Source organism: Lissotriton helveticus, chromosome 4_1, assembly GCF_964261635.1.
Source record: "Lissotriton helveticus chromosome 4_1, aLisHel1.1, whole genome shotgun sequence".
NCBI classification, from domain to species: domain Eukaryota; kingdom Metazoa; phylum Chordata; class Amphibia; order Caudata; family Salamandridae; genus Lissotriton; species Lissotriton helveticus.
Genome location: NC_136063.1, coordinates 126,538,711 through 126,563,462, shown reverse-complemented (window position 1 = coordinate 126,563,462; position 24,752 = coordinate 126,538,711).

Genomic DNA, 24,752 nt, shown 5'->3' with positions numbered 1-24,752 from the left:
CAAAAGGCCTGTCACATCCCTTGACCAAATTATAAAAATGTCGTCAATATACCATGACCAATAAATAATTTTTTTCGTGATTTCAGGAGGACCTGCTCTCCAAAGGTGTTTCTGCTCAAACTTCCCCATATACAAATTTGCGTAAGATTGGAAAAAACTTTAAGCCCATGGCAACTCCTACAGCCTGTCTATACCAATCCTTTTGCTGTAAAAACACATTATTCTCTAGAATCAAACAAGTTAGTTCTAGGATCATCAAGGTGTGTTCGTAAAGTGTTGCGTTTCTCTGACATAAAGCTTCAGTTAGTGCTTGCAATCCCCTTTCTAGAGGTATACATGTATATAATGACTTCTCGTCTAGTGTCACAAGGGTAAATTCATTGGACCACTCAACATCCTCCAGTTTGTTTAAAAGATCCCCAGTGTCCCTGAGGTAAAAGGGTAAATTCCGTACCAGTGGTTGTAGATACACATCTGTAAATTCCGATATACGTTCAGTGGGAGAACCAATACCAGAGATTATCGGTCTCCCCTGAGGGAACTCACTTGGCTTGTGGATTTTGGGCGGAATATACAGACACGGTGCTATAGGAGAGGATTTAAAGAGAAATTTGTATTCAATGTCTGTGGTTAGTCCCTGTGCTCTGAAAAGTGTTAGTTTCTCTCGTATTAGACCTGTCACCTCATTCATTGGGTTACTGGTAAGTCTGGTATAAGCTGACCCATCTAGAAGTTGTCTTTCAATCTAATTAGTATTATCAGTGTGACGCATAATGACAATGTTGCCCCCCCCGTGTCCACCTCCTTTATAACAACATCTGTGTTGTTGGCAAGAGTCTTAAGGACCTGATGTTCCTGTCTAGTGAGGTTAAATTTGGGGGGCTTGCGAAACAGAATAGAAGTATCCTCTAATTTATGCAAGTCACTAGTCACAGTTCTAAAAAATACATCAATCAAGTTGTCAGATGGAAGTGGCGGTATGAATGAGGATTTTTGTTTCAGACCACTGTCTAGATTAGGATTCGGAACAATGTCTAGATCAGACACAATGTCTAACATTGAGGGTGAGGTGCCAGAACAGTCATCCAATGATAATAAAAAATGCAAGTCCTGGATTTCTTTGATTGTTTTATTGCACGGAGACACATTCATTACCTGACCTTGGGTAAATGTATTTTTGTTCCCAAAAATGTTTTTCAACTTCAAATGGCGAAGAAACTTAAATAAATCAATATCTAAGCGAGTGAATTCAGGAGTTGTTGTCGGGCAGAAACTCAAGCCCCTACTCAAGACATCCTCATCACATTTGGTCAACATACAATCAGACAAATTCACAATTGTTACATTTTCTTGCTTTGGTGTTCTTAACACAGTGTCATTGACCTTATTACAAAGGGGGGTCTGGTTCAATTCTTCAGATTGCGCGAAACTGATCTTGCGTTTCCTTCCACTTCTCCCCCTCCTGGTTTTCTTGTATTTGTTTTGTTGTACATTGACCTGGCACCCTTTCTGAACCTGGTCATCTCGTCTAAAAAAGATGAGACATTGTCATGCTGTGGGCCTCTTAGACCTGTGTCTACATCGCCTCCCATACTGATTTCACTGAGCACACTGGAGATGTCAGATTCACTTGTGGAGGCCACTGGTCCCAAATCGGTAGGTTTGGTCACCCCAGTTTGTGGGCGTGGTTTTACATCATCAAACCTCTTGGCGAATGTAAAGACCCTATTGTTCTTATAATCATTCTCGTCTCTTTTGAGCTTTCTCATCTTTTTATCCTGTCGGACCTGTTTGATATCAATGTATCTTCAAACAAAGTAAACCCAGAGCCAGAAAGTTTGAAACTTAAATTCATCAAACTAGAGAGGTTGCGTAAGCAGGAATTATCAAGTTGGTGGGACCTAACCATCTTGAAAATATACATTGATATCAAACAGGTCCGACGAGGCCTAAGGATCATTATCTTTCCTACTTTTGAAGATCTAGACCTTGACCTACTCAAAGAGTGGGAGGTACTGATCTTCTCGTCCTCATACAATATGAAGGATATTCTGATAAGACATGCGGAACGCAAGAGAATCAATGTATTAGAGGAAATAGAGAGATTGGAATCAGAGATCAAGGATCTCAACTTACAGGAAGCCACTGAGAAAAATTTCAAAATTTTGAAAGATGTTCTCAGCGCACACCAACTTTACAAAAAGGATAAAAAGATAAAAAAGCTCAAAAGAGACGAGAATGATTATAAGAACAATAGGGTATTTACGTTCGCCAAGAGGTTTGATGATGTAAAACCACACCCACAAACTGGGGGGACCAAACGTAACAATTTGGGAGCGGTGGCCTCCACAAGTGAATCTGACATCTCCAGGGTGCTCAGTGAAATCAGTATGGGAGGTGATGTAGACACAGGACTAAGAAGTCCACAGCAAGGCAATACCGCATCTTTTTTAGACGAGATGACCAGGTTCAGAAAGGGTACCAGGTCAACGTACAACAAAACAAATACAAGAAAACCTGGAGGGGGAGAAGTGGAAGGAAACGCAAGGGAGGGGGCAACGACCAGCACAGTTTCACGCAATCTGAAGAATTGAACCAGACCCCCCTTTGTAATAAGGTCAATGAAACTGTGTTAAGAACACCAGAGCAAGAAAATGTAACAATTGTTAATTTGTCTGATTGTATATTGACCAAATGTGATGAGGATGTCTTGAGTAGGGGCTTGAGTTTCTGCCCGACAACAACACCTAACTTCACTCGCTTACATATTGATTTATTTAAGTTTGTTCGCCGTTTGAAGTTGAAAAACATTTCTGGAGAACAAAAATAAATTTACCCAAGGTCAGGTAATGAATGTGTCTCCATGCAATAAAACAATCAAAGAAATCCAGGACTTGCATTTGTTATCATCATTGGATGACTGTTCTGGCGCCTCACCCTCAATGTTAGACATTATGTCTGATCTAGACATTGTTACGAATCCTAATCTAGACAGTGGTCTGAAACAAAAATCCTCATTCATACCGCCACTTCCATCTGACAACTTGATTGATGTATTTTTTAGAACTGTGACAAGTGACTTGCATAAATTAGAGGATACTTCTATACTGTTTTGCAAGCCCCCCAAATTTAACCTCACTAGACAGGAACATCAGGTCCTTAAGACTCTTGCCAACAACACAGATGTTGTTATAAAGGAGGTGGACAAGGGGGGGCAACATTGTCATTATGTGTCACACTGATTACACTAATTAGATTGAAAGACAACTTCTAGATGGGTCAGCTTATACCAGACTTACCAGTAACCCAATGAATGAGGTGACAGGTCTAATACGAGAGAAACTAACACTTTTCAGAGCACAAGGACTAATCACAGATATTGAATACAAATTTCTCTTTAAATCCTCTCCTATAGCACCGTGTCTCTATATTCTCCCCAAAATCCACAAGCCAAATGATTTCCCTGAGGGGAGACCGATAATCTCTGGTATTGGTTCTCCCACTGAACGTATATTGGAATTTATAGATATGTATCTACAGCCGCTGGTATGGAATTTACCCTTTTACCTCAGGAACACTGGGGATCTTTTAATCAAACTGGAGGATGTTGAGTGGTCCAATGAATTCACCCTAGTGACACTAGATGTGAAATCATTATATAGATGTATACCACTAGAAAAGGGATTGCAAGCACTAACTGAAGCTCTATGTTAGAGAGACGCAACACGTTATGAACACACCTTGATGATCCTAGAACTAACTTGTTTGATTCTAGAGAATGTGTTTTACATCAAAAGGATTGGTATAGACAGGCTGTAGGAGTTGCCATGGGCTCAAAGTTTTCGCCATCATACGAAAATTTGTATATGGGGAACTTTGAGCAGAAACACCTTTGGAAAGCAGGTCCTCCTGAAATCACGGAACACATTATTTATTGGTCACGGTATATTGACGACATTTTTATGATTTGGTCAGGGGATGTGACAGGCCTTTTGTGACTTGTGGAACATCTCAACAACAACAATTATAATTTAAGTTTCACGCATAAATTCAACCCACGTAAAATTGAATTTCTTGATGTTGTCATATATGTAAATAATGACAGGCTCATGACTAGATTGTTCAGAAAGGAGAAAGCGTGCAACTCTGTTCTGCATGCGACCAGTGCTCACCCTAATTCTCAAATTAATGCCATTCCAATGGGTGAAATTACAAGAATTAGGAGAAACTGTAGCGACCAGTCAACATTTCTCTTGGAGTTGGAACACTCAGATGACCGTTTCATTCAAAGGGGCTATTCCCAGAGGGTTTAAGACAAAGCTAAGACACAAATTTTACAAACCCCAAGAGATTCTGTACTACATAATACTAACAAGAAAAAGAGCAAAAAATGTACAAAGGATAACAAACTGGCCTTTGTAACTGGCTATAATACCCGAAGCCACGACATTTATAAGATCTTACAAAAACATTGGCACTTACTGTTGTTGGATAACACAGTCTGTAAATACATCACAACGAAACCTAGGGTGGCACACAGAAGAGGTACTACCCTACGTAACATCTTGTGTCCAAGCTTCCTTCCTCAGGTGAGCCATAACACAACCTGGCTACCAACCAAACCAATAGGTTTTTTTAGCTGCACAAAATGTACCATCTGCCCCTTTGCTCTGAACAAACTTGTTGACTTTAAGTATAACACTCTCTCCCAATACCAAATACGTGAGTTCATAAATTGCAACATGAGATACGTGGTTTACTGTCTAATCTGTGTGTGTGGACTCATTTATATAGGGAGCACATCACGTCCCCTGAAAGAAAGAATTCAGGAACATATCAGGGCAGTCCGAAATAACAACGCAGACTACCCCTTTGCGGTACATTTCAACGAGACACATCCCCTAACTAGCTTAATGGGCATTAGGGTCCATGGCATTAGCCATACGCAGTTACATCAGAGAGGGGGGTACCGACATTTAAATTAACGTAGGTCAGAAACCCAATGGATCATTATGCTGAGAGCGGTCGAACAGGGTCTGAATTCTGATAGGGAACTACATGTGTTTTTAACTGAATAATTCTGTTGATCATAAGTTGCCTAAGACCCCTGTACCTGCATGTGTTTTTCATCATTATGATCAGCTTACATGATACATAAATAATTTCTGTCAGGTCTAATTTGGATTGTCTGTACCTATACATAACTTGTAATATGGATTGTCATGATCAATCATGTTTTGTTTAAGGGACATATGTGGTTGTATAACATTTTGAATTGAGTACACAAACTATATTTATAATATATGAAGACTAGTTTGTATATAATAGATTATGCTGACTGTACTGTCATCTTTTGGTGAATTAACACTCTTTAAAACATGCTGAAAATGTAAAGAGTAAATATTTAATTTATGTGACAAAAAAGAGAAATTCCAACCTGCTGTTACTCGAGTGCTAAACTATTCATCTGTACTGTGACACGTAACTCTGTTGTATATTCACTTATGGGCATTTCTATATGACATACTTTGTCTCCCCCCTTCCCTTTTTCACACTAAGCAGGGATCAAGCTTTCATTGCGCACCACGGATTACACATAGTGGAGCAAAGGATTGGGTCCCTATTGGAAACAGTTATCTGCCAACATTGCACCGGTTTACCACTCACCAATGGCCACGTCGGGCAGAACCGACTACTTTAATAATCCACATTTGTAAACTGCACAATCACTCGTAAGGGTCTCTAGGCGCTGGGGGCCGTCGGGAAGATTAAGCAAGCTATTGCCCAGAATCACATGGTGCTGAGCTAATCTGCCACCGGTGCCGGGGATCGAACCGTCATCCCCAGATTCCAGAGTCAGTCGGCCTAGCCGCGGCGCCACACCTCTTTCAGTCCATCATCACTTTTTAGACATAGCTCTATTTACATCCGGGTGAACTTTCAAGTTAAATTGTTAGCGCTTTTTCACTCGTATTAGACACAGGAAACGGACGTGTGCGGGTGCTGGGATCGCTTGTAGATACCTTTATTGGTAAGTATGTTCGTCCGCTGCTGTTTCTGAGGGCCTAGTACTTTCCGGATATACGCTGTTGGACCCTTTCCGGCCGACATTTCATTATGAATGTCAGCGACGTTTTCTGTAAAACGAGCGTGGGCAATTAGGACCCATGGAAGGGTTGGGTAGCTAGGTACAACTGCGGGACTATTTGCTTGTGGGACGTTTTTGAGGGATTAAACATTGATATGTTTATACTGGTTTCTTATTTTAGCTTCCCGATTTCGCGTTATGCAGTACACAATTGACATATGTCCTTAACCTTAACAGGTGTCTGTTTGCACGCTTAGATATCAAATAGGTTTACTTGCAACATGACAATAATTATCTCTTAGGACATCTAATATATATTGTGGACAGTGTACTATTTTATTCATCTAATTTCCTGCTACTGACATCTCGGCTCCTTACCCACAACTATTACATCTGCACGATTACATTGTTCTATTTCTCTTTTACTCAGGGTCTTATCACAGTACCCGATTGAGATGTCTCCTCTTGCTTCCTGACTTAACTATGGAAGAAATTACTACCGTTTGAATGTAAGTCTGTATGAATGCACATTATACAAATAGACTACTGTCCGCTGTAGCTTTTACTTTATTTGGTAAGCCCTACATTTTATATTACCTATCTCCACAGAAAAGAATTCTACTTTGAGATACTGTATTTTAGAACTTCTACAGTGAAATTGGTGACCAGTCTACAGATTTCCAAATATTCTCAGAGTAAGTTTCATGGGACCCTTAGGTTTTTAATGTGTTAATCTTGTATCCCAGCTTTAAAGTTTTTTGGTTTTTTTTATTCTTTTTATTGAAGTTAAGACCAACAGTGGCCATCATGGTCACACACAAGGGCTGCAAAGGCGTCCAGTAGATCACACAAGGGGTACAGTGTTACATCAGTGTCATGGCAATATGGCTGCAATATATCAAAACAATCAGACGTCTACCTCAAGTACCGATCGTCGAGGCTGGGGGGTTCACATATGCCGCCTCTGTAGTCGTTCCATTTATCCCATACATCCCCCCATTTCTTGGGACACCCCCGGGCTACATATACTGTCCTCTCTTGCAACATGCACCAGTCCATGTCCCGTTTCCATTCAGCGATTCGTGGAGGCGTGACTGCCCCCCAGAGTCTTGCAATGTTGCGCTTAGCTACCATCTGGCCAAGCGTGGCCCAGAGCCTGCCACTAGCTGGTAAGTCCATTGGCTCCTATATGTTCAAGATGCAGCATTTTGCCTCTGGGCGCAACTGGGGGAGAGGAGCTGGCCTAACGGCTAAGGCGCTCGACCTCGGACCTGGGGATCTGGGTTTGAGTCTCGGTAACGACGCCAAAACCTGAAGGAAGACATGTTTGGCAAAGAGACTAGTCATGGCTTTCTTAAAGTCATTTAAATTATGCAAGAGAGGATCGTCATTATCAACCAGTGGCATAGCCCAATTAGCTGCCACTCCTCCCAAATAGGAAATGATAAAAGCCACTTTAGCAGTGTCAGTAGTAAAGATCTGCGGTTTGCACAGAAAATGCAACTGACATTGACTCATGAATGTAGAAAATCGACTGGCGTCTCCTGTAAACTTACAGTGGGTCCCCTCCAGGTAGTGAAACCAGCTTTGGTCCTGTCTAATTCCTGCCGTAATGACTGGTTTTCTTGGCATAAGTCCTGCATCTCTTCATTAAGTTTCTGCATTTACTGAGCTAACTGGTTAAAATCCATCCTAATATATCCTCACAAGTTTACATCATCAAGAAGAAAGAGGAAGTGTGTCTTCGCTTTCTGTTGAGCTTCCAACCACGAGGCACCTGTGTGTGTTTCTCCTTAATGCTGCAAACTCCCAACTCCTCCGTGGATCAATCAGGTAACAAGGATTACTGACACTTGACTACTCTGATTTCTCCGCAAGGAAAAGGGGAAGTGGAGAGAGAAACAAACAAAACACTGGTCTTGACGAGATCCCAGTAACGTTTCTCTGGCTGAAGTGTGCCGGGCCTCCTGATGTCTAGTTGTCAGGTTCTGTACAATATGCATAAACAATACTCAATACCTACTGAGACTATCTCAGAATACGTATTATGCAAACATTTACTAAAACATTCAAATGAACATACCAAAAAGTCTTCGGGCCCTTGCTGACACTTCTACAATTATCAGATAATAGAAGACTCTTCTCTACTCGTGATTACCTTCAAGAAAGGTGACATAACATGAAATACCAACAACACTATGTTCAAAAATTATAACCGGTTAATGTTGTTAGTACTTGGATCAATGATTATGATTATAACCCCTGAATCATACCTGATAATTGTTGTCAAAGGCTAGATGTGGGGGTTCTGATCTGAAAGGAATAAAAGAAACAAGAAAACACCAAATATCCAAGAACTCTAGCAATGAGCTCCCAATGTATTTCCGCTGTATATATATTAAGGTTTGCTTTACCACTCTAATGCAATTGACATGTCTTGTTCTCAACACAAGTATGCCTTGATCGCATTCAGCTTTAACCAATGTTTGTTATCTTGTTCACAGCACAAGTAAACATTAATCACATTTGTCTGAACCAATGCTTGTTATCTTGTTCACAAGAAGACATAAATAACATTTGTATGAACCAATGTTTGTTGCCTTGTTCTCAGCAGAAGTAAGCATTAGTTACATTTGCCTTAACCAATGATTGTTTAATTTGCCAACAGGATAATGTTATTGTTTGTATCAATGTTTGATTATGTTAGCAAATGGCAATAGTCAATGGAGATCCTTTTTCTCTACTCAGGGAGTCCTACTCGAATCCATTAAGAGAGGAAGGGGTTAAAAGAGTCTTACTGCACCGGAGATGACAGGCTTCCAGGAAGTATGCAGAAGGCTTTTTTTCCGACGAGGTCTGATGCTCAGGTAAGCCGGGACAAGATGCTGGGTTTCAGAAACGAATGGGACACAGCAAGAGGAAACACGCAGGACGGCTGGTTTGTAGAAAGGGCGGAGACCGGGGGGATTCCCTGGACGATGTTCAGGAAGCACAGGAACTCTCGCGGTGACGCTTTAAATGAAGCGAAGCATCACCGTGTCCTCAAGGCAGCCTTTTATACAGTGCTGCTCCCAGAACGTTCGCGACCCTCACGTGAAAGCCGCACACCATTAAACACGCGAGGGAAGCGAGTGATGTGGCATTGCAGCACGTGAGCAGCAAGCAAAGAAGCAACAAGCACAATCAAAGGCAAGAGGCCAAGTTGAGTCCATGTACACATAACATGCATTGCACCAACAGTATGTCCAACTCCAAATGCAAATGAGTGTGGAAAGTGAGGGCAGGCAAAGAGTAGTTGAATGTGGTTGGTCTGTCAGTTGGGTCCATTAGCATGATAAAAAAACTCGAGCATTTGGCAATTGCAGGTAGTGGACGCGAGTGTAATTGCGTAGCACGATAGACACGACCACCGATACAGCCGTATTACATTGACACGGCAGAGGTAGGCGACTCACAGATTGAATGTCAGATTGTATGCTGGAACACATTGCAATAAGGGACGGAGGTTATATTTTATTATGTTGTTGCTTTCACAGAACTGAGGTGGTCTGGAGATTTTTCAATGTAAAGGCAGTGCTTAGCACTAAGGTATTTGGTCAATATCTTCTAAAAACATTGGGCACATCTATTAGATTCTCACACCTACTGGGTGATTTGGTGATGGTAACATTTTTTTACCATGAGCGAACAGTGTAAGGACTCAGGGGCATATTATCAAGGGGGTTTATCAAGGGGGTTTATCTCTTCTTTTTTGGCTTTAAAAGCCAAGAAAGCGGAGATAAAATTATCTCCCTATTACCTAGCTGTTGCTAACACCAGTTAGCGACAGCTAGTAGGAGATAGCGACCATCTTGGGCCCCACTTTGCATGTCAGTGATATTTATCACTAATGACATGCAAAGTGGGCATGCCAAGATGTTAGCGACTGGAAACAGTCTCCTATTACCAACTTTTGGAGATATTCGCGCTAAGCGCGAATATCTCCAAAAGATAACACCTGCCCTGAGCAGTTCTTAGCCATGTTATCCAATGGGAGGTGGATAACATGGCTAAGAGCATTAGCTCGGTAATGCATGAATATCACTGACTTTTCAGCGATATTCATGCATTGCGGCCGTCTTTTATCGCATTTGCGATAAACCTTGGTAACACCAAGGTTTATCTGCGATAAAAATCGCCACAGCTCAGCGGTAAAATGTTGTCTCTAACCAAGCAATAGCGATAATTATCGCTATTGCTTGGTAATATGCCCCTAAGTTTGATTAGGAGGCTGTGGGTTGGATAATTCCACGGGCGAGCACCCTCATTTTGCAACATGGGTCACATTGAATTCTGATAATAATGTAACCATTGACAGGGAAATTGTTTCGGCTGTGCAATTTAAATAGATTATTGATATAAGCTTCTAATGATTTTTTCAGATTTTTCCCCTGACGAAGGGACAGGAGTCCCGAAATGCATCGGGCGTGCTTCATCAATTGTTGTTTTGCTTGTATTTCGTTACTTTGACTCTAAACTATTTACTTGAATGTATTGTTTGTTTACCTTTTGAAACTCATGCAATTACCACAGTTTGCATAAAAAAAATTGTTTCTTCAAAATACATGAGTAAATGAATTCAGTAACAATGATTAAAAATTGTGTGATATGAATTATACACTTTTTGTATGTTTAACAGCAGAATTGAAATTGGGTACTGTTGAAATATTGTGAGTATTAACCCCACAAGCTGTGCTAGTGTGAGCCCAAGTCGCCCTTTGGGACTTGGCCACTTTCACAACTCCAAATGCAACCATACACAATACAGAGTCAAGTGAAATCAAACAATGGCAGCATGTATCCCCTTAACACGTGTGAGATGATCATATCTGCCTGGCACACCACTTACACATTGATGGAATGGAAATGCTTCCTGTTCCTGTAGATGTGCTCACATGCCTGTGGTGGGACCAGGCCAACATGTGTGCAGTCAATGGCACCAACAACATGGGGGTGTGCATACAAATCTCCCTTCACAGCTGCCAATTCATGCCTCCTGGGGAAATTGATATATCTGTCCTTGTAGATCATCATAGCGGACAGGACATCACGTAGCACTATGCTGAACATAGGTTGCGACATCCCACCTGTGGTGGACACCGTGTACTGAAAAGCTCCTCAAGCAAATAAATGCAGGGTCGCCATCACCTTAGACGTTGGTGTGCAAACACCCGGATATGTACTGCGAGGCTGCAGGTGGGGCTCCAAAATAGAACATAGGTCTTAGAGGGTTGCTCGATTGTCAGAATTTCTGTATGACCTCCTCATCTTCCATGTCTGCCAGCACTGTGAAGGGACGATGGACATTTGGCCTCTTCCTAGGGGAGATTAAAGCGGACAATATTCAATGCACCATGAGATGTGTCCAACATCTTACGTTTTGACAGACACAACACAAACAATGATCACAGTTCAGCTTATGGCATAACTTACATTAGACCATCCGTACACCTGTCCACTTTTCACACAGCTAGCACCTTATAAACAATATCCGACTATCTGAATGCACAAAGGGATATGGCCACATCTTACATGGGCAGCCCTGAGATTAGTACCAACTGAATATGTGAGACTGCCATACTATTGTCTCCTACCTAGCAGATGTACCTGCACATCTTCTTGCATAAGTTGAACAGTGCACACATCAACAACACAATGAGCCCAGTCTGCGCGCATACTACAAGTTTGTGCATGAACCACGACAAGTAGACAGTAAAAAATGCACAATGGCTAGTCAGACATTCATCACTGTGTGTTGCTCTACCCTTTCACACATTAACATGCGTACCCATTGTAGAGTCCATCACAACACTGTTCTGTGTACATGCCCATCAAAATCACTAGTGACATGGGAGGGAGATCATGCCAATGTTCAAAATCATATACACAAAACTGCCTTGTGTAATCATCAATGGGGTAAATGTTACATTGGTATTGTTTGCACAATCATGTTCCATTAATCATGTGGCCACTGTGCACTGCTGAGAACTGCCCATTGGCCATTTACACGGCATGATGTGTCCACAGGTGCTGTCAATGTATTCCGCCACCCAGATCAGGGTCATTCTCAGCAATGTGTGGCACCGATATCGCAGTAGCTACCGCCTGGCCCCAGCGGTGTGTCGCTGCCAATGCCAAAGCCACACTCACGGTAGTGATATGTGTTTGGCCAAATGGCAGTTGGCATGCTTCGCCACCCAGATCACGGTCACTCACAGCAATGTATGGCACCCATATTGCAGAAGCTACCACCTGGTCCCTGTGCTGTGTCACTGTCACTGCCAATACCAAAGCCACACTCCCTGTGGTCATAGTGATATGTGTTTGGCCGAATGGTGGTTGGCATGCTCCGCCACCCACATCACAGTCACTCACAGCAATGCACGGCAACCATATCACGGAAGCTACCGCCTGGATCAGCTGTGAGTCACCGCCAAAGCCCATGCCCTTACAGCCAATGGGAACCACAATTGCGGTAGACGAATGCAATTTTGAAAATCGCGGTAGGCGTGCTCAGCCACCGCGGAGCCCGTCATTGGATGCAATTGAAAAATGCGCGATCACGGTTGCAACCGCCTGGCCCCTGCATTGTGTCACCGCCATGGCCCGTGCCTTACAGCAAATGGGAACCACAATCGCGGTAGACTAATGTAATTTTGGAAATCGCGGTAGGCGTGCTCCTCCACTGCGGAGCAGGTCGTTTGATGCATTTGAAAAAGGCTGACCTGGAACACGAATTGCAGCAGCTTAGAAACACTGAAACTTCCCCAGGGGGCTATATATGTGTGGGAGAGAGCCTCACATTTCCACAGCTTCTAGAGCCTGTTGCCTGAGACCCCTCACCACCACCTGCTGCTGCTGCTCCTGTATCCAGAGCCTGTTGCCTGAGACCCCTCAGCACCGCCTGCTGCTGCTGATGCTCCTGTCCCCACAGCCTGCTGCCTGAGACCCCTCACCACCACCTGCTGCTGCTCCTGTCTCCAGAGCCTGCTGCCTGAGACCCCTCACCACCACATGCTGCTGCTGCTGCTCCTGTCTGCAGAGCCTGATGCTTGAGAGGTGTGGCCAGTGACAGCTTAAGAATCTGTTGTAGAGATCCATAAACAGAGGCAGACAGAAGTAAGATATTTGGAGGGATGAAGAAAATGGACAGAAGTGGAATAAGAGGAAGAGAAGATGGAGAGGTTGAGGGTGAGCTATTGAAGTAATGTTGAACTAAAGTTAGAGGTTAGGTAGTGCTAGAGAGATCAGTGGGTTGTAGTGAGGGTAGATAATAAGGGAGATATGAGCTAGAGAGAGAGAGATGAGTGAGAGGTGAGGAAGTGGTGAGCTAGAGAAAGGGAGGAGCAAGAGTTAGAGAAAGGTAGGTAGAGAAGGCATGGAGAGAGTAATGGAGAGGTAAGGATTAAATAGAGATGAGGTTGTGTGAAAAAACGAAAGAGAGGTTAATGACCTAGTTACACCATTATGTAAGAGGTATATTGTATGTGCTGAATTTATGAATGCCATGATTAAATGTAATCTGTGCTCTTCTTATGACACTACCATTAGTGCTTTCATGATCCGGTATTGCTGCATACCAGGAATCCCTAGTCCTGATTCCATCAAGACCGTGACTTAAACTGGGGAATATTTGGGGGAATGATTGATCAAATTGTTTTAATGTTCTTTTGATTGCACTCACAATTTTGCCAACCTGCAAACTAACCTTCTTGAAGGAAAACCTGTATTAGTCCTCCCACGCGTTTCTGTACCTTTCGTGTGGCTCTTCATACTTCCTGTTTGTCGCAGTCTCTCACGCTGGTTGGGTGGCTCTTAGCCAATCAGTGTGCAGCATGGACAGAGCCTGCTGAGCTCCAGAGCCATTTAAAGGAAGCTGGCGCTGGGCGCGCGGCTGACTGCGTGGTGACTTAAACTGGGGAATTGTTAGAGGAACGATTGATCGAATTGTTTTTATGTTCTTTTAATTGCACTCACAATTTTGTCAAAATGCACCCTCTACTTCTTGAAAGAAAACCTGTATTAGTCCTCCCACATGTTTCTGTACCTTTCATGTGGCTGTTCATACTTCTTGACTTTCTCAGTCTCTCATGCTGATTGGTTGGCTCTTACCCAATCAGCGTGCAGCACAGGCGGAGCCTGCAGAGCTCCCGAGGCTTTAAATGCACACCGGCACAAGGACGCGCAGCTGACGCGTGTAGCAGGCGCGCCTTAGGCATGCCTGTCTGCGCCCGTCCGCTCCTGGACGTCGCCAGGAGCAAGGGACTCTGTCCCACCCAAAACCCAAAGACTTAGTTACTCCGGCGAAGAACTACGGGCTCTACACGTTATGTAGAGAGGATACCTGCGGAATTCATAGCTGGGCCCCGGATGAGTGCCCTTCCGTCTGTGAACTTTGCACTTTTAGATTGTCTCCCTTGAAGCACTCTACATCATGTGACCCTAGGATGTCGACAAATACTCTTCTGAGCATTAACTGCAACTCACTGCCTAAACATCATGCTGAAGTGTTAGATCTTCTCCAGGAACACTCACCTGAGATCCTTTTTCTAACAGAAACGTGGCAATGCGCGTCTTCTGTGGCCGTACCAGCTCTTGCTTCCTACAGGCTATGCCATACATAGCATAAACAGAACTGGAGGGAGAGGGGGTGGTATCGCGATTCTATACAAATCAGCTCACTCCTGTAGTCTGTCCCCCCTAGATCTCCCCGACTGTGAGAGTGCACTTTTTAAAATCACATTGAGCGCAAACTTTACCTTCTCTGGCCTTATCATCTATCAACCTCCTGGCCCATCAAAAATCTTTAGATAAGCGCTTATAAACACTGTCACAGCTCTAGCTGTGCAGACCACCAATTTTAATATTATAGTAGATCTGAAACTCCACCTAGAGCTGCAAGAATCCTCAGAGATTCTCAGCTTTTTAGGGGACCTCATAGCTTGCCCGCTGACTGAATTGGCCCCTAGTGCTACGCACAGAGTGGGATATCTCCTTGCCCCTATATTTTCCAACCTGAAAGTTTTAGCACCTCTACCTATGATCTGGACAGATCATTTCCTCATTCTAATGCGGTTAACGATAGCTAGCCCCAAGTCCCAGCCTAACCAGCATCCCTCACTAACACAGCCCTGGCATAAATTGAATCAAGCAGAACTCCTTACAGCTTTGAGCGCAAAGCCTCTGGTAAAATCTAACAACATGGAAGAGGCTGATACGCTCTTTCAAAGGTGGATAACTCAAGCTTTAGACACTTGCATTCCCCTCAAACTCACTCACTCCAAAAGTACCAGGGCTAACGCCTGGTTTAATGAAAACCTAACCCTTGCCAGGAAAAACTGTATTTTTGGAAAGATCCTGGAGGAGATCATATGACCTCCAGGCCAAAGTACTAGATAGAGTGGCTAATAAATCCTACCATAAGCCAGTGCGCAAAACCAGAGCAGCTCGTTACTCAAGCTTGATCACCACAAGCACCAATCATAGCAAAACTATATTCTCTTTACTGAAGGATTTGATCTCCTTCCCTGTGGAATCAGGCAATACTATTTCCTCCAACCAACACTGTGATAAGCTGGCGACCCTCTTCCTGAAGAAGGTCGAACATATCTACCAAAGGTTCGGTCATGGTACATCCTCCAGTGTCTGTGGGAAGAATGCTCACATCGGCCCTGAGACTGCCCTTCTCGCATCACTTCCCTCTATCCCCCTAAATGGACTAGAGAGATTAATGCTCAAAATCAAATCAGGATCTCCAGACGACCCCCTTAGACCAGACATTTTCAGGAAAATTCGACAAGGCCTTCTACCAGAATGTCTGGAGCTACTTATTCGATCCCTTTCCACAGCGGTAATGCCTCAGTCATGGAAGCATGCTACAGTAGTTCCTTTACTTAAAAAACAACGCTTGACATCTCTAAACCGGAAAGCTACTGCCCAATTTCACTGCTCCCTTTTCTCTCTAAAATCCTAGAAGCACACGTGAACTCTACATTAACACACTTCTTAGAAACCAATCATATACTCGAGAGTTCACAGAACGGTTTCCGACCACGGTACAGTACCGAGTCGGCTCTATTGGCTGTGTCAGAATAACTAAAATCCACGCTAGATGCCGGCAGTATATAAGCTCTGGTGCTGATGGATCAAACGCGGCATTTGACACAGTCTCCCACAAAATCCTGCTCCTCTGTTTGGTGGAGATAGGAATTGGAAATAAAGGTTTATTGTGGTTCTTCTCCTTCTTGGCTGACCAGGTGTTCCAAGTGACCTCTCCCCCTTTCTCCTCCCATGTCCACCCTCTCCGCTTTGGGGTTCCCCAGGGCTCTTCATTGAGCCCTATGCTCTTCAATATATATATGAGCCCTTTGGCACGGATAGCCAAAGCACGAGGAATCTCCCTGGTGTCATACGCCGATGACACCCAACTGGTGATCGCCTTGTCCAATAACCCCAATCAAGACAAAATAAAATTTAAAGACGATATCTCTGCTATCGCAGAATGGATGACAACTAACTGTCTGCAATTGAACTCCACCAAATCAGAGATTCTCCTGGTTCACAGAGAATCCCATCTTTGGATGAATGAATGGTTGCCTCTGGCACTTGGTGACCCCCCTGACCCTAAACCCGTAGTAAAAAACTAGGGCTTCATACTTTACAAAGATCTTAATCTTGAAATACATGCCAAATCAGTGGCCGGTAAGTGTTTTGGAATACTACGCAGCCTCAGACCAATTTCGGGTCTATTTGAGGCCCAAACACACCAGTTGATTATTCAAGCCTCTATCCTAGCCCGCCTGGACTACAGCAATGTGCTTCTTCTCGGCTCTAATAAATCCGTGCTTAATAGATTGCAGCAAGTCCAGAACGCGGCAGCATGCGCCATCTTTGCCCTCCCTAAATTCAGCAATGTCTCTAATCTCCTCCGTCACCTTTTTTTGCTACCCATCGAAGAGCATGTTTGCTTTAAGACGCTTTGCATCATGCACAAGATACTGATAGGAATCGCCCCAGACATTCTAGGCGATCTGTGCACTCTGCACACCCCATCGCGTGCCCTACGTTTGGCGAACCAGTGTCCTGCACATATCCCTCGTATACGTAGAACTAAATCGGGTGGCCGCTCTTTTAGACGTCTGGCCCCCGCTCTCTGGAATTCTCTTCCCCTACACATTCGCAGTAACTCTGACCATCAGGCCTTCAGACGTCTCGAAGACCTGGCTCTTTTCTCAGGTCTAACCCCCTGGTCTTGTCACCTGCTGAGTCTTGCTCCAGCGCTGGGACGCCTTTTTGCCGAGGCAGCCATGCACTTTACAAGTATTTTAGTCTAATCTAATCTAATCTGATATATCTTTCTGCTACCTGCTAGAAGTGTGTCCCTTTACCTCACTTTTACAAGTCCTTTTTCGTCTTTTCCTTATCTTTTTGCCGTTAGTTTCTTATCACACCCTTTCCTTCTTTTTTCTCCGAATACATCAAGAAATCTTTATTTAGCAAAAACTGACATAAACGATCATCCATAGATAAAAAATAAACTAAAGTACATGAAGAAAAGTTTCAAACATGTAAGTATATCATTAAAACCAGTAAGCTAATAAGACCTTCCATCTAAGATACCAAAAGTGGTATTATACAGCTGTGAATCCTTCACTCACGGTGTACGCCCTGAAAATCAGATACACAAATGTCAGTGGGACAAAATATCAAGGACAAAATATTTGAAAAAACATATCAATAGGTAAGTGTTGATTTTCTGTACTTTACTATATATACACATATATATATATATATATATATATTCACTGAAAAAACCATAGGTTATAGACCATATATAGTTAGGAATTAGCATTTACAAAACATTATTTTACTCACACAAAACCATTGAAATTCCATATATAGTTAGTTGTACTAACTATATATCGCGCACCCGCAATCCACTGCTGATCATGTCACATATTACATCATTCATGACATGGTCAGTGACATCACTGATGACATCACTGATGACATCTCAAATGACATCACTGATGACATCACTGATGACATCTCAAATGACATCACTGATGACATCACTGATGACATCTCAAATGACATCACTGATGACATCACTGATGACATCACTGATGACATCACTGATGACATCTCACATGACATCACTGATGACATCTCAAATGACATCACTGATGACATCACTGATGACATCTCATTTGACATTACTGATCACATCACTGATGACATCATTCATGTGATAATACAATGAACCTCTTCAGACTCTAATATAACCTTAGATACAATCAGTGTAAACAGACACTCACAGACTGTCACTCATCCATGGAGTTACTCACACACCTAGTCAGTCATGCAAAGAATCAATCACACCTCCATTTCCTCAACTATACAGTTATACACACCTTACTTATTCAAACATATACTAACACATATTTACTCTCTTATACAATCCCTGATACAAGTTCACAATGATTCATACAGCCACTCACACATTCACTGGCTCTTATGCACAGTTATTTATATATGTCAACTCTCACATGTACTGTGTTTTACATATGTACTTACTTTGACATGTAGCACTGAGATATCCATTCACTCACCAATGCACTCATGCACACAGTCAACCGCCCATACAGATGTTTCACATGCACTTTTGAACCCATACACCTAGTGAATCAACTGCTCACACATCTATGCAGAGAGTCATACACCTCCCAGCCACCCATACACACTCTCAGTCTCCCATACAAATACTTGGGCAACCAATCAATAACCCATATAGTTAAACATATAGCTACTGATCAACACATGCAGCAGTTTACAGAACAACAGACATAATGATGCACAAATTAAGACAGTTTAGTCACTAACCCATGCACTCAGTGAGACACATTTAATCACTCACTCATACAGTCAGTCATGCACCTACTAAATCCTTTGTCCAGACACTTATACATCCACTCATTCTTCAATATGTAAGACATATTTGAACTTTACAGAAACATACAGTCACTGGATGTTGTCATCAGTGATGTCATCAGTGATGTCATTTGAGATGTCATCAGTGATGTCATCAGTGATGTCATTTGAGATGTCATCAGTGATGTCATCAGTGATGTCACTGACCATGTCATGAATGATGTAATATGTGACATGATCAGCAGTGGATTGCGGGTGCGCGATATATAGTTAGTACAACTAACTATATATGGAATTTCAATGGTTTTGTGTGAGTAAAATAAGGTTTTGTAAATGCTAATTCCTAACTATATATGGTCTATAACCTATGGTTTTTTTAGTGAATTTCAATGGTTTTTTAATAGCAAATAACAAAAGCTTTAAAATGTATTTTTCTTTAAATCAAAAAATATATTTTACATGTTTTTAATACAATTTTTTTTTTAATTTTTTTTTTTGTTTCGCTCCCGGTCCGCGAACCGGTTAGCTTCCCGTTAGCTCAATTTGGTGCCGCGACCCGGTCCGCAAACCGGTAAACGTTCCGTTTCCGCAACTGCCGCGTTAGAAAACAACATCGTGACGTATCGCGTTGTCGCGTGATACGTCATATGACGCGCCACGTTAGCGTACCCGGAAGCGAACCGGTACGCGAACCGAGGCGCGAAGCGCAGCTTCCCGGAAGCGAACCGGGACGCGGCGCAAAGCGCGTAACGTAAACACAACAGGTCATGTTATTATTATTATTATTATTATTTATTTTTGTAGAGCGCGTAGTCACCCGGAGGTATCCCAGCGCTAATAAATCTTATCTCCTGAGTACAGTGGACCAAGGGAGGGGGAGAGGGTAGGAGGGACAAGGAAGAGGACAGGGAGGGCGGAACAAGGAACAAGATACAGGCCAGGAGTGATTCACTGTGGGAAGAGGTGGGTTTTGAGCTGTTTCCTAAACCGGAGGTATTGAGGTTCGAGACGCAGGACTCGGGGGAGAGCGTTCCAAAGTTGTGCAGTCTGGACTGAGAAACGCCTTCCTCCCGATCAAGCTCTCTTGAATTTGGGGGCCACAATGAGGTTTTCGGTGTCAGAACGGAGAGGTCTTGAGGATTTGTAAGGGGCGATGAATTTCTTGAGAGCAGGGGGGCCTTGATTTCGTCGTAGTTTGTGGGCCAGACACAGGGCCTTGAATTTGACCCGCTCTCTAATGGGGAGCCAGTGGAGGAGTTTTAAGGCCGGTTTGGCCAACGCTCTGGCAGGGGTATTCGTGAGGATACGGGCCGCGGTATTCTGAATTCTTTGAAGTTTATTCAGGGTCATCTCTGGGGCGCCCAGGTATATCACGTTGCTGTAGTCAAGCCTCGAGATTATTAGGCCTTGAATAAGCAACTTTTGGGAGTTGGGGGGCAGGATGGGCAGGACTTTCCTCAATGACTTCAAAAGTCCAAAGCAGGTCCCGGCCACTTTCTTTGCCTGCACGTTGTGACTTGGTAATAACACTTTTCATTGGTTCATTTCACTTTTGGTTTCCTAATGATGTAAGACTAGGTCATGTGATCTAAAATTAACACTTTTCATTGGTTTAGAACTATTGTTTTTCCCAAATGATGAAAACCACTCCTTCTTTCCTCACTCTGACTTTCATCTTTGTGAGAGAAAGACCCTTTGTGATCACTGAGCAATGGCTTCATTAGTAGCTTCAGCTGGTGCTTCCCCACCACCTCCACCACATCCAAGGAAGAGAGGACCACCTGCTGAAGTTATCATTCAGCAAGAAGAGGAAGAGCAGGAAGAGAGGCATTTTTTGCGTGAGGAGCCCAGGAGGTCTCATGTCAAAGAAAATTATATTTGGCAATTTTTTACATATCCCCGGGGCCAAAAAAAAAGTCAATGCACGGTACGTAACTTGCCTTATATGTAAAGATAGACTGTCCAGAGGTACCGAGAAGAAGTACAGTTACGGCAATTACACAATGCATCGCCATATGAGTAGGTGGCATCCTATCAACTACAGTGCTGCGCAGTTACGTGACGAGCAAGATAATCCCCCTTCTATGGCCAGAAGATCAGTTGTACAGGAAGTGACGGGACCAGAGGCGAGGGAGATGGTCCCAAATATACAGATGAGATTCGGGGAAGTGAAACAAGTGTGCGTGCGTTGTAATCAGTTCATTTGCTACAGAGAAAGTAGCATCAATCTAATCAACAGAGCTATCGACAATCATGTTTGTCCGAAACGCCCCAGAGAATAAATTCTTTTTTTTTTGTTGCTCCTGTTGAGCCCTTTACAATGAATCGTTTTCGTTTCCCCCCCCAAAAAACCCCCCAAAAATATAAAACCGTTCAGAAAATACAAAAAAAGTAAAAAAATGTTTAGAAAAATAATACAAAAAATATAAAACAACAAAAACAATTTAAAAAAAAGTTCTTTTCAGAACTACCTCCCCGTTATAAAAAAATTGGTAGAATATTTGGAACTCTGCCAACCTCTATTTCTTTTAGTTCGCTTCCCGGTTCGCTCTCCGGTACGCGAACCGGGAGCGAACCAAAAAAAAATGTTTTAAAAAAAAGAAGAGTAAGTATAAGGGAAGGAAATAGACAGTTATGTTAAAAGAAAGACAGCTATAGGGAGTAAACTAGAGATACTGTTTAATAGATCTATTTACTGAAGAAAAGATTTAAGAGGGTATAATCGTGAAAAACAAAATAGATAAGGAAGTGAGGAAAAAAAAGGAGAGTAGAAGAATAACAAACAAGAGTTTCTTAGAGAATGTGACTGAATGATCAAATTAAGATTAAAACATTGGAATAACAGAGAGAAAAAACAGAATGCAGAAAAGAAGAAGTAACAGAAAAAGAATGATTGAAACAGCAAAGAAATCTAAATAACATAGGAGCATATTATCAACATAGGCGATAAAAGTTTTGCTGCTTTTATTGGCAGAAATCTGCCGCTAAAGCCGCTTTTGCGGCAGAAAACTGCCGCTAAAGCCGCTTTTGCAGCAGTTTTCTGCCGATAAAAGCAGTGATAATTTAATTGGCTGTGTTGATAATATGCCCCTTACTGTGCTTCAACTACACAGAGAAAGCATAATGAACAAGTAGTGAAAGAGTGATCAGTCAGAGACAGTGAGAGTAATAGAGACGGGGTTAGTGAACAAGAGTGAGGAACTATGAGAAAATAGGGACTGAGAAAAAGAGTGGAAAGAGTAGAGTAAGTAAGTAATAGAGAAAGGAATGGGGGAAGTAGCAAAGGCAGGAAAGTGAGGGTTAAAGAAATGAAGCAGTGAAACTAATAGAAGTTAAATGTGATAGAAATGTAACGAAAAGAGTACAAAACATTTACCTTATAATTGTCGTTAACTTAGTCACTTGTTATTTTTATACTTTCAATCTGTGAAAGAGAGAACAAACATTTGAAAAATATTAAAACATGTATTTAAAAATTAGAAAAGACAAGGGAAAAGATTGAAGGACAAACAGTTTTTCAACAACTTTGACACTTACAGAAGCTTCTGCTTCTCCAGGCCCCCTACACAGTCCTAAAGATATACATTTTAAACTAACAGTATCTTGATGCAGATGAAGTGAGGCCTATCTTGGAACATGGTGCATCTTTTGCACTGCTGTTCTCTCACAAAAGTGACGCAATGGCAGCGCAAAAGAGGTGCACAATCATCATAAAACTGTTCCTAACATTTTAAATGATTGTTTCAGGATGGCAATAAGGTGTGTCCTATCCAGACGTTTGTTTCAGGTGAGGCCTACTCAGGGTTGCAGATCAAATTTAGGCTTGTTGAAGAGTACAGAGGAGATAATACATGTGCAGGCCAACCAATAAAGTTCAGACTTCCTCTGTTTCCCTGGACAGGCCTAAACTTCATCTGCACAATGTGTTTCGTAATGTTAGGAAACACAGGTAATGTATTTGAAAAACGTGCAATTTCTTTTGCTCATTTCACAATCACATCACTTGTGTTTCCTTTGGTTAGGTATCTCATTGTGCAGATGTAGTCCAGCATATGAAAGAGTACGCACTGCATGCAACAACTTTGACACTTACTGAAGCCTCAGCTTCTCCATACCCCCTACACAGTCCTAATTATATACATTTTAAACTGACGGTATCTTGCTGGAAATGAACTGAGGCCTATCTTGCAACATGGTGCATCTTTTACACAAAAGTGACGGAACAGCGGCGTAAAAGAGGCACACAGCCTTCATAAAACTGCCGTTAACATTTTAAATAATTGTTTCTAGATGCTGATAAGGTGAAACCTATCCACAGATTTGTTTCAGGTAAGTCCTACTCAGGGTTGCAGATGAAATTTAGGCTTGTTGAAGAGTAAAGAGGAGATAATACATGTGCAGGCCTACTAACGAAGTGAGTCATGTCCACTGCACTCTTGAACAAATGTCAGACCTCCTCTGTCTCCTGGAACAGGCCTAAACCTCATCTACACAATGTGATGTGTAATGTTAGGAAACACAGGTAATATAATTGAAAAACGTGCAATTTTTTTTGCTCATTCCACAATCACATCACCTGTATTTCCTTTGCTTAGGTATCTCATTGTGGAAATGTAGTCTATCATATGAAAGACTACGTAGAATGTGAGCACTGTATGCAACAACTTTGACACTTACAGAAGCCTCACCTTCTCCATGCCTCCTACACAGTTCTAAATGTACATCATAAATACAAACAGTACAGAATTAATTATACATGTTAAATGGTTTATTTTTGCTGTTCTCAGAATGTATCAAATTTCACTAAAAACAGTGACTTGAAGGTATTCATCATATAACAGCGGGGAAAAAAAAACACAATCAAAATGATTGTGTTTAAAAAACCCATATAACATAACCAATCAGAAATCAGAACTCCTCAAAAGTAACTTACTTTCCATGACGTCGAAGGATGTCCTATGAACAGCTTACACTCGGTTGTGCTGTTTTTATTTTCAGCCCGCCACTTTCTGAAAGAAAACCTCCATCGTTTTGAAAAATATGTTAAATACAATAAATGACTTCTCGCTCTCTACCACACGTTTCCACAAGGCCAAATCATGTAAGAGCCATTTATAACTCTTGGAATTCTTGTAAGCAAATCCCGTCATTTTCTATTTCCGCAACTTTCAGAAAGAAAACGTTCAAGATCACTTTCACAATCCTAGACTAGTAATATCTTACCCTTCTTGCTCATGTTCTACATTTCCTATGACACTGATACTGCTTACTATGAAGCAGACTTACACTACCTCTATGACTACTACAATTATTTAATTCTCTACATCACTTTTAATCACAAAGCAATATAAAACAGTAGATAAAATTATATCAACCCCTAGAATCATTATACGCCAGTTGCCTACCCTAAATTCTCTTTTCTGAAAACAGAAAGTAAGAATATTTTTAAGTAAAAAGGCAACATTGTATCGTAGTCAAATGGGAATAATTTCCGAAACAGCAATTTTTTTTACATTTTCAATAAGCTGTGTAATAAGCGGATCTTGTCAAATGACCATCATGCCATATAATAGCTGCAGTTACAAATGTTCTTCCTAAAATCAACGACTGTGTAGCCACAACATTTGTAATTAAAGTTGAAGACTTACTTTCATCAGGTTTATATAGTTGGATTTTTAAAATGACATTATAATCA